Genomic DNA, 12,682 nt, shown 5'->3' with positions numbered 1-12,682 from the left:
GTGTGTGTGTGTGTGCACGTGCGCATGTATAAGACAGGGTGAGCAGCATCCAGATAACACCGCATAGTGGATGTTATGGACAGAAGTGGAGGGAACGCATTCTTCTCTTCAGTGTTTCAGCAGATCGTCAACATTTCTAATGCAGGAGGTTTATTTCTTTGAAGTTATGATATTGCCACAAAGCACTGTGAATATATAATCATTGTGCAGAAGACTCGGTGTTGAGGATTTATTAATGCTGCTTGCTGACATGGATAGAGTATTGGGGCATGTTGATGCTGAAGATCCTGTAACCGAAAGTTTCCAGGGGACCATATTTCCAAGTATGCCTACTGCTATTCTATTACTGGTGTGATACATTTCAACAAAGTTAGTGGCTTCTGCTGATACAGATTGATTTTTCTTACCCTCCTGTAGCTAGAAAAGCTCTGAGTATGCCTTGCTAGTTTAAGATCAAAATATTGCAAGGCTGTTTTTCTTTTAAGGCATCCAAAAGAGAATCTTTCCTAGCCCTTTCCAGCTTTCCAGCTAGAAACCACTTGCATCATTTAGCACACAAAGGCCGTTCTGCCATCTACAAAGCAAGTAGTATAGAAATATCTTAACCCTCCTGTGCCCCTATAAGAACTTTTAAGAACTCTCATGGTCATATTGACTCCAATTAATCTGAAAGGATCTCTTTCTGTTCAGATCATCTGGTTGGGAGACGAATTCTATTTTCAAACATAATTCTACTTTGTCAAATAATATACAAATTAATAGATTAGGATTGGCACATAGAATTATGCAAGGAAAGTACCATTATTCTGCCTACCACAGCTGGGAAATCAACGGTGAGACGAGAATTAACACTTTATTTTACTTAATTCTGGGAGCACAAGAGTGTGATAATCAATGTTTATCATAGCTGACTGGATTTAGAATCGACATGGAATGACATCTCTGGCTACATCTATGAGATGGTTTCCAGAAAGGCTTAAGTCGGAGGCTTCTCATTTCCCAGAAGATCAGGAACATCATTGCAGGGGCTAAAGTCATGCACTGAATGTAAAGGAGGACGAGATCAGAGCAGCTGCACCCAATTCTGTGCTCTCCCGATTGCAGAGATGATGCAACGACATACCTGATATTTCTACCACAACAGCTTTCCTTCCACAAGGACTGAACTCTCAACCTAAAGGTCTTTTGTTAAGTTGTTTTGCCAGATATTTTGCCCCAATAATGTAAAAACTAACTGTATAAATCAGAGATTATTTACAAAAAAAAACCAAAACAAACAAAAAACACCCAAAACTGTCAGGCATTTTAGAGGTTATCCTGAGAAATAGACAGCGAAGAAAATGGTAAATCTCAAAAACCAATAAAGATGAAGTTGAGGTTGCAGGCACTTAAGAAGCAAGTGAGAGTTGTATTTTGAAACCAAAGGCAAAAGTAAAGTGAGTAGCAGGATAATATTAGCAAGAAATAGGAGCTTGCATTCACATACATTAAAATAACATTAAAAACAGATTACACGTTAATTAGCAGCACTTTCCAAATTAGAATTTCATTTGTAAATATTTTGCTTCTCCTTTAATTTGCAGTTATATTATTTTAGATTCTAACCATGAGTCATTTTATGATCACATAGTGCTTAATAGAAATTGTTAGCAAGGTCATCCTGGACATCCCAGTAGTGTTTTACTTGGGGTCTCAAGAAATCCAGCATTGAACCTTTTACAGGGTAAACCAGGTAACTAGTGCCCTTAGAAAAGCTGATTACCTCATTCTTAAGCATGCCCTTTGCCTTGGCCCCCTGGGTTCTTAAAAGCCAATGACACAGCAGCTCTGGGTCTTTGAAGTGAGTGCCAGGTGGAGGGAAAAGCCCTAGTTTCCATTTTAGAGCTGGATCTCAGAGAATGATTCAGGTTTCAAATGAATATCACAACTCCTGAAAAAAATCACTGGCTGGAAAATAGGATCTGGAAATAGCAACCGCAGTAAAAGGAGATATGCTCTGGGGAATACGTGTCACTAAATTATTCAACATGTTAATTACACGTCCTTTCTCTGCCCAAGAGCCTACTAGAAAGCATCCTGTGATGATTTCTCTGTTTCTTAATGATCAAAGCTGCCAAAATAGGTAATTTCTCTGTTCTCTCCTATATGTTTCTGTGTGTGTGTGTGTACGTGTACGTGTGTGTGTGTGTGTGTGTGTGTGTGTGTACCTGTGTGTGTTAATTGAAGAAATGGAGTAATACCAGCTGAAATGTGAGATTTTCAAAGACAATGTGCTCTGATACATGAATATTCAGTGCTGAGAGCCAAAACCTAAAGAATTCAAAGGGCGTGTTGTGATCATCTTTTTCCATCTCCTGGAACAACAGGTCCCCGTGATTCATTGCTTTCTTGCTTAAGGAAATAGCACATGAACTGCTTCTCTTCTTATTTGTACTATTACTCTTCATTTCCTTATTCACTGCTACTTTGAGAACCCATCCATCCTCAAACGTGCAAGCTCATTTCCTTGACCTCACAGTCCACGAGTTGCCTTTCAACCCCATCACCCTTCTGTCGTTGGTACTTAGCCTACTTTTGATCAATAATGAAGGGCCATCCCTCTCGCAGCTCAAACTTCTGCTGCAGCTGCTTTTATTCCTGACATCATTAACATCATCAGTTACTTGATAATCTCTCCTTTGATTTCAAATATATTTATATTTAGTGTCCACTGTTCCTATTTCAATACGCTTTTTATAATGCGCTCAATTAATTAATAGAAATCATTCTATTTCATTGCCATGAGCAAGGCAACTCTTAAAAGAGAAAGTCTTTAATTGGAGGCTTGCTTACAGTTTTAGAGGATTAGCCCTTGATCATCATAGGAGAAAGAGACAGGTCTGTACTGGAGGAGCAGTTGCTGATGGCTTTACATCCTGATCTACACATAACAGGCACAGACAAAGAGAGACACTGGGCTTTGCATGGGATTTTGAAACTTCAGAGCTCACCCCAGTGATACACTTCCTCCAATAAGGCTACTCCCAATCTTTCTAATCTGTCCCAAACAGATCCATTCCCTAATGAGTAATCATTCAAATATGTAAGCCTATGGGAGCCATTCTCATTCAAACCCCTAGAGTTACCAAGTACACATTGTTCACATGCATCCAGCATAACTCCTACTGCTAATGATTCTTGCCTTTTTAGTGAATTCACTTACTTTTGAAAAAATTCTCACAATGTGACCAAGAATTACCAAGGTAAACTCTATATAATTATGCAACAACTCTGTTACTAAATATATGCAAATCACATAAAATTTGTAATTATAATCTTGAAGTTTCTGAAATCCTGAACTTTACCCAAACTAGAGTCTTGATATCTGCATTTGGATGTTGTAAGAACACTCATGAGTTCGGATTACCAGCTTCAGGTCTGGTGAGAAGTATTGTTCCTAATGAGATAAAATATACAGTGGTTGATCAGGACATATCATGTCCTCCTGTGGCTTCCACAAGTTCTTGCGTACGTGCACGTGTGCACATTCACACACCTACACACTCAGCACAAACATTTGCACAAGCTGTTTACGACATCACAGTCCTATTTCATTCTCTATGGTGTCACATTAGGAATTGATTGTATCTTCCTAATTATTTCTCAAGTCAGTTTCTCTACCTCCATTGTCACGGCCTTATCCCAGACTGTGTAGTTCCTTGACTGCTGTAGTCATACCCAATTAATTCTCCTCATGCCCAAACAGCATTAAATTTTATCTTCCTACTACAGTCCAATATTTACAAAATGCAAGGTAAGATATCACACCTCTAACCTACAAAGCTCTTTGCTCATAGTAACAAAACATTTAATAAAGTTTAAAATAAGGCCTTCGAAATGGACCCGAATTGTTTTATTTTTCTCCATCTTTTTGTTCCCTGCATTAGTCTTACTGTCCTGTACTTCTCCTTGAGTGTTTCCTCCTGATTTCATCTTCTCTACCACTTAACTTCTCACTTTCATCATAATTAAGTTCAATTATTATTATTTCAGAACAAATATCTCTGATATAGATAAATAAATGCCTGATTTGGAAGATTAATTTTACAACCATTTGGGTATCCAACTATGACATCTTTAATTTTATAGCCTTGCATGCATCTCGTATTAATTTCTAGCCTAATGAACAGTAATCTTACTAGTGATAAGGAACACAGTGAAAATGAATGAATTTCTTATTACTAACTTTGCCTACTAATTTCGTTTCTGATCTCATCCTGAAGTCTGCAAGTACTAGCTTGAATTTTGAGAGTGTGTTTAATAAAAGTAAAAGAGGTTCTTGAGGCCATTTTTGTGTGAGAAATATGCAACATTTGCTTTGGTTCAACAGAACTTTTGTTTGTGTTGTTTCAATTACTAGTGTTTTTAATTTCTGGCTCATATTACCTTAAGAAACAGAAGGACACTTCTGGAACTTGAGAGATGACCCAGGAGTTAGCAACATTTCTTGCTCTACCAGGGTAGAGTGTCAAACACCCACACGGAGTCACTCAACAACCATTTGCAATCCAGCTCCAGGGGATCAGATGCCCTCTTCTGGCCTCCACAGGTACCTTCACACATGTGGAGTATATACACAGAGCTACAGATACACACCTAAATAAAAGTAGAAACATATATTTGAAAACATTCCTTCTGTGGTTTCTTTTTCACTGATTAACCAGTTGTTCTAATGACTAGCCCTTCTTTGGTCCATATAAGCCTGGGAGCTTGAATGAATGCTGACTTCCGATCTACTTGATTTGAATGCTGTCATATGCTCAGCTCTTTTGCCATTGCTATATTTTCTGTCTGGATAGACTCCCTGAAATTTGGATACTCATTGAATATTCATGTCTTAGTTAAAAGAACAACAATTCTGTCATGTCATTTTATCTGCTGCTTTCACTGCAAGGAAATTTTGGTTGTGAATTTACTTTTAAACTTTTTTTTTCAAAGTTTATTAATTAAACTTTTTTTCTTAATGTTCACTCTTCAAATAATAGTTTTGCCAGGTGTTTTGGTTAGTAAGGACTGGGAATGGTTAGGAACTTTGCTTTATTTTATGCTTCCTGTCCTATAGATGTGAAATAACAGATAGTTATAAATATAAGACTTTGAAGATTGATACTCATACTTGGTATTTATACTATGATCATGCATATAAAAGTTCTTGGCGACTAAACTATATCTCAGATTTTTGTAGCAATTAAATGTTTTCAAACATTTTTACCTAAAATATTTCATCTTTTCAGTTACAGTTAGAAAGCCATAGATTATTAATATTATCTCACTATTTGAACCCCCAAAATAAACAGAGAAAACATTACTAGCTATAACTAACATCATATAGACATTACTGACAAGGAAGTAACAATCTTGTTTTTCTGATTTGAAGCCTAATAATTTTATAATTATAATAATTGTTTATTGGGAATTCCTTCAAATTAATTATAAAATACAAATACAGGGCTATTGTTTAAAAACACTCAAAATACTTATTTTTATTTATAAATCATTTGGGAATGTCTGGCTAGCATGGAGTGGTACTGTAAAGACAACGAAAGGAAAAGGAATGTTTATATTGGCAGGAAGATCCTCATAGCAGAAAATATAAAAAGAAAATACCTTTTGTTTTTCTGTGATCAGACACTATGACTCAGACTATGCATAGATGAGCTAACTCTTAGGTTTACAGTTTCAGAGGTTTAGAATCTATGACCACCGTAGTGGCACCAGGAGTTGGGCATGGTGCTGGAGCAGTAACTGAGAACTCATGAAATGTTATCTTAAAGTCTTGTACAATCATGTAATGCATGACAGTATCTAAGAAATTACCTGTATAAGTATATTTGCACCCACTAAGATAGTGGTCTGTCTGTTTCCTCCAGTTTTCAGCAGGAGACTTTATTCGCAGAGAAGCCTAAAGTATAACTCTACAAAGTAGAAACATGGCCCAAGGAATGTCCATTTATATTAAAAATCAAGGGATTATAAAGCACAGCAGGAGGTAAGGTGCACAATATGACTCTGTAATCAGTGCTATTGTCCTAGCCTTTGAGAACTGATTCCTAGGGAAGAACTGTGACACATAGGCTTTTCTGATACTTGTTTATTGTGGTCTTTGTGTGTTTGATTTTCATGATGAAGAATACATGTCATTTTTGAACTTGATTGTGAAAACTTCAAGGACTTTTAATTACTTATATATATCTAATTACATATATTTTTGTTTAAATATATATTAATATATTTTATATATGTACTAAATTTCTCTAACTTTTGTAAGTATGCATCACTTTTTTATCAGCTTACTTCACCATGATTTCAGTGGGAGGAGGTCTGCAAGCAGGGAAATTGAGACCCAATTTCTGATTTACCTAAATAAGCAATATAGTTTTAGAAAAACACTGACCTGAAATAACTAAGAAAAAGTTTCCTTGCATGGTTCTTTCCCCCAATAAGTGGTGAAAGCATGTGAAATTTATAATTTTAAAAAGAAGTAGCCAGCAAGTGCAAGAGTGGCCTGCTGGAGATTTCAATCACATTGTTAAGTCTGAGGCAAGTTCACACCTTGGAATAAAGTGTGAAAAGCATAGCATCCCAAATGGCTGAGATGTATTTAGAAAAACTGTAATCTAACAAAGTCAACTTAACAAACATAAATAACAATGTATGTGTCCCAGAACAGCACAATACATTTGTATACTATGTGGCATCAAAGTGTTAAAGGTTGAACAAACGTGGTTGGTCTAAAAGAAAAATAAACAACCGGAATGGAATTTGAAAAAAAAAAAAAAAGATGTACAAAGAATTTGATGTTATGAATGGTGTTCCAACAGCTTTAAGGAAACCTTGGAATTAGCCTTGGAGTCAATCTATAACACAAAATGTTTCTAGATAATAGAATATTCATTTGGGTAAGAGAAGATATACCTACGGATATTTTCTATTGAGATGGGTTCACACAGTATGTTTGAATAAACCTATCAATATATGTCTATGAAAGCGTGAAAGGGAATAACTAAAAGAAGGAAACAGTCAGCATCGGGAGAGCAAGGATGGAGGACACTGGGGGAGAGAATGAACGAGAACAACGAATATGACATGGACATCTCCCAGTTATTTATCTATTGCTGTGATGAGATACTAAGGCAAAGACAACTTACAAAAAATAGGTTTTGGGCGGAGCATAACATGTCAGAGGATTACAGTCCATGATCATCATGGCAGAGAGCATGGTAGCAAGCCTGTAGGCATGATGCTGGAGCAGTATCTGGAAGCTTATATCTGATTCACAAGCATGAGGAAGAGTGAGGTAACTGGAAATCTTGTGAGCTTTTGAAACCTCAAGTTCCACTCCCAGTGATGCACCTCCCCCTACAAGGCCATGCTTTCTAATCCTTCCTTAACAGTTTCATCTATTTGTGACCAAGTATTCAAACTCATGAACCTATGGGGACTGTTCTCATTCAAACCACTATAGTAAATATAAAGTTGCCATGTAAAATCCATTACTTTATATGCTAACATATTTTAAAGGAAGTAATAAAAGGAAATGGTAAGCACATGGTTGATAGTGCATTAAAGATCTTAAAATATATACTAGCACATAAAAATATATCTGAACCACAAGGAGCCAAGTTTACAAACTTTGCTGAATCATACATATCTTGAAATTAGGAGACTATATCTTGTATCTCAGTTTCCTATAATAGAGTGCATACCTAATGCAAATTTTTGTGTATTGGTAAATAAATTAATGAATTTCCTCTAAAAATGTCCATTTTTGAATATAACAAGAAAATAATTCCTTTTTATAAAAACATATTTAGCTTCTGCCTATGAACAGTTTATTCCTAGACAGTACAATAGATCTTGCTTTCATTATTTTATAACTCTATGAAATAATTGAAATAGGGATTGCTCTCCACACTTCATAAAAAATAAATTAAAATGAAGTTCAGAGAAGTCAAGTGAGACAGCCAAGGTCATTTGGCTAAGAAGAAATGCTATTTTTGGCCAAGATGAAATTTATGTACCTATGTGAGTGCTTGCCAGTTTCCTCTGACAATACACAAATTATGATTTTTAGTATTTCTATCCTATATGCTTAATTTAAGCTTAGAGAATTTCAGTGTCTTTTTCAGACTCAGTGAGCCAGCACGCACGCACACACACACACACACACACACACACACACACACAAACCCACAACAACAAAGTTCATTTTCAAACTTGAATCTTCTGATTCTGATTCTACTGAATACTCTCTTGCCCTTAAAATCATTCTGATCTAAGAGGACAGTGAAGATGTCGCAAGGACTTGGAAATCTACCAAGTTGGAAGGCCAGTTTGTTTTCAGATAAAGTAACCTCTTTTGTGCCCCATCTGCTTGCAGAGTAGTTTGAGGGATTGAGAGCTACCCATTTGCAGAAACACACTGCATTTCTCCTTCAGACTTATGCTCTGTGTCCTCCAAAAATTCAAATCAATATGATGAACAAATGAATCATCTTCTGTCTTAGTCACTTGTACCTGTCACTTCAGAAGCACTTACCTCATCCCCTTCTCGCATTGCATTCTATGTGGCACAGGCACTGCTCAAAATAACTTCAGTTATTTTAAAACCTATTAGTAGAATCTACACAAGTCCAGCTATGAGATTTTCAAACAGTTTAATCTATACATAAATAGAAGGAAGAAAGTGAGAAGATCTTTATAATGTAGTGATTTTTCTGTGGGTTGATGTTTAACTGTTTTCTCTCTATATATTCATTTCTTCCATGTATACATGTATGTACCTGTTCTCATGTGTGGATGCACATGTGTGTCTGTTTGTAATATTCACACTGTTTTTCTTCCTTGATTATGCTCCATTTTTACACTGAGGAAATGTCCCCTGATAGTCTCAGAGCTCAATGATTCAGCTAGTTTGTTTGGCAAGCTTGTGTCTGGGTTCCCCTGTGTCTTCCTTCTCAACACTAAGATTTCAGGCTGGTTGCTATACCTACCTGGCTTTTATGCAGGTTTTGAACATCTTAACTCTAATCCTCAAATTTATTCTACATGTGCTCTACTTGCTGAACCACAATCCTAGTCCTCTTTTAAAGTAATTTCAACAGCCTGACACCCACAACGCTACAGCCCAAATAGGCCTCCTGTCTCAGCTCCCTAAATGTTGGAATGGCAGTTATAAGTGAACTTGCTTGGCATTTTCTTTTATAGGTTTTGAAAAGTCATTCACTTCCAGGATTTGCTTATCAACTGAAATTAGCATTTTTATGTGATTTTGCTATAAAAGTTAAAGAAATCAGAGAATTTGTGGCAGAGACACATTAAATGATGACTTGATCAATAGAACCTAAATAAATGCTGTAATTGAAATAATGCATATTCATATGGAAACAATATGGAGATAAGATTTAGCCAAAATACATACTGTATACTTTATTATAAACAAAAGTTTTGAGTATGTGTGTAATCTAGGAGCATTCATTCTCTCTCTCTCTCTCCTCTCAATGTGTGTGTGTGTGTGTGTGTGTGTGTGTATGTGATATGTGTTTGGTGCATGTACATATGTACCTGTGGAAGCCAAAGGAAGATGTCAGATATGTTTCTCTACTGATCTCTGACTCATCCCCTTGAGCAGGATTTCTTATAAACTGGAAGGAAAATCACTGAGCTCACTGTTTTAGCTAGGCTGGCTGGCCAGATAGCTCCAGAGATCTGTCATCCCTACCCTCTACAATATTGGGGCTATGGACATGTGCATCCATTCCTGGTCTTTTACATAGGTTCTGTGGGTTGGAATTCAGGTCCTCAAATTTGCACAATAAGTGTTCTCATCACTGATCCATCTCCCCAGCACCTAAATTAAAGTATTTAAAACACTACTTAGAATTTGATAAAAAGTATTAGAGGTACAATATGTCTCATTAAGCTTATTTGGGGCAATTGTTTTATCTTAGCACACAAACAATATGGCAAATATTTTGAAAATACTTATCTTCAATAATTTCTAGAGAGTTTTGAAAATCATTTATAAGTGTTGCTAAGTAAATTTATGTTTCCTAGCTGAGAGTATGAAAGACAGCAGAATAAGAATTCAACAGCAATCAAGTCTACAATTATAGTGAATAATTTTGTCATCTACCAGTGGCTTTTTAACTTCTCTTGGCCAGTATTCTGTAGCAACTATGGTTTTAGTCTTTTGTTCTTAATGATCACTTCTTAACTTGCTTAGAACACTTCAGAAAGTCTCTTTTTAAAGATCAGTATGAAGCAACAATGAACTGTAGATGAAAGAGGCAGCTTCACTTGAATTGTGCCATCAAAACCTTAAACTGTCTTCCTATTTGTAGACAGGAAAATGCTTTGGAATGGATCAAGGCACATTAACACCATGCACATTGATTTCATCTGGGGTTGATGCCAGATCGAACATCTGCCCTAATGTAGAATGAAAAGGGCAGTTGGTAAATGAAATGATAACAATAAATCTCAGTGATGGGCAGTAGAAAGGGATATATCTGAGGAACTGCAAAAAAGGCAAAATGGTTCACATTATAATAAGGATTTAAGGGATTATACAATAAAACTAGCTGTCTATGATTTTTTCCTGAATCTTTTTTGTTTTCAGCTTGTAGTGGTTTTGTGTTGAAATTCTTAGTACTGGTTAAAAGCTCCATTGGAATAAAAAATGAAGAATTGAAGGCAAGGATTGTTGGAATTGTTGTTAGGAGCCTTGGACTAGAGTTGTGATCCAGCCAGATGGTGAGAACTTTATCTTTGGAAGCCATGCTAATTTCCTTGACTTCAGTCCTCCTCTTCAATCTTAACCTCTAAGTCACGCTTTTATGGTACGTTTCTGTTAAGAGATGAAAAGTACTGTAGGCTCTGGGAAGCAAATATAAAATGGTAGAAAGTCTAGAAAGTCTAAATACCTTTGGATACTAATATTTATTAAAATTAAAAATAGTTTTTGAATACATATTAGACAGTATCACATAAATAAAAATCAATCATCTATTTAACCTTACCAATCTATCAATCTATCTATCCATTCATCTACCTATCATCTACTAATCTATATACTTAAGTAGCTTAGTGTTCAGAAAAGGGAAGCAGCAATATGGCATGTAATTGCAAAAACACTGTATGACTCTTAGAGAAATTATATGTTCATCTGAAAAGGCATGGTATTACGGCAGAAAAATGCTGCCATTAAAGATATAACTCAGAAGTGGTTGGCTAGTCACATGATGTTTGTACCACTATTGTACCAGTGGTTAATTCTTACCAGACCAGTCATGTTTTAGCTAGTGGGGTTTATAGATGGGGTTAATTGATAATTGATATTTTTCCTTCTGGAAGCTTTCATAGGACCTTCCAGCACTATGAAATAGAGCCAATAGGGATGACGCTTCCAGATCCATACCAGCTTGAACCCACCATGTTATTTGACTAAAGTATGTAGGCTCTTTAGCAATATGGTCTTACCATCAAGTTCTGGTAAGTAGCCAAAAGCAGTGGCAATATTTTGTAATGTTAAGGGCTATCTATAAAAAATCAACTGCCAACAGCTTCAAAATAAGCAATCTGTTTCTGTCACTGGGCTTTTTATGAGTTTGCTTCTACTGTCTAGTAGGGGCATTGTTGTCTGGTATAGGGTAGCTCTCCCACCCCACTTCTCTGTGTATGTTTATGAAGATCCAGCAGTAGGTTTATATATCTTTTTAGAAAGGTCTTTAACTTTAGTATTAGTTGAAGCTCCCCTCTACATTACCCTCTGCTCCTCCATTCCAGTTTGACACTTCGTTTCCAATTATTCCCTCTTAACCTTCTATGACAATTCTTTTCATCTCCCCTCTCATGAACGCCCCACCCCCATATTCCCTTAGTAATTTCATGAAAAGTTAATAAGTTTTACTTAATCTTTATATCATTGTAAAAAGGCAAAATATTTTTATTGACTTTTCTTTTGGGGACACAGTCTCATTACAAAGCCTAGGCTGTTTGAACTTTCTATGTAGCCTAATTGGTTTTGAACTCAGTATCAACATCCTCTTTGCACATTAGAATTGCAGGTGGGTAACACCAAATCTTATATAAAATCCAAGATTATTTTTTCTTCACTAAGATAATTGTGTACATTTATTAATATATTTATAATTATTCATCTGACATTTCAGGTCAAGTATCACAACAAAAAATGTTTTAAATATGTTATTTTATTCTAAAGAGGTATAAAATATAGTGAGTGAGACAGATAACTGCAATCTTAAATTTCTTTCTCGTTCTCTTCCCCCCCCCCCGCACACACACATACACAGGCACACATGACAAAGATGTAAGTATGTTTTACACAAGTAATAAACAAATGGAACAACAATGAATTTCAGTATCTATGATATGTCTTGTGCTCAACATTTATGGTCAACTGTTAATGCTCTAAGAATGAGAAGCAAGATCATTCTAATAGTTAGGGGAATAAATTTTATCAGTCTCATCTCAGAAATGCTGCAGATAGGGCAAAATCCAATCCATTATAATTAAATATTATTTTTCCTAAAAATAGCAAAATCTGGATCTTTTCTACATTTTAAGTGTTAGTATTTCCTTTTAAGTAGCTGAAAATTAAATATAGTATTTAGAAATTTGA

This window comes from Myodes glareolus, chromosome 26 (assembly GCF_982192425.1).
Source record: "Myodes glareolus chromosome 26, mMyoGla1.1, whole genome shotgun sequence".
NCBI lineage: Eukaryota > Metazoa > Chordata > Mammalia > Rodentia > Cricetidae > Myodes > Myodes glareolus.
Note: the sequence above shows the minus strand (reverse complement) of the source record.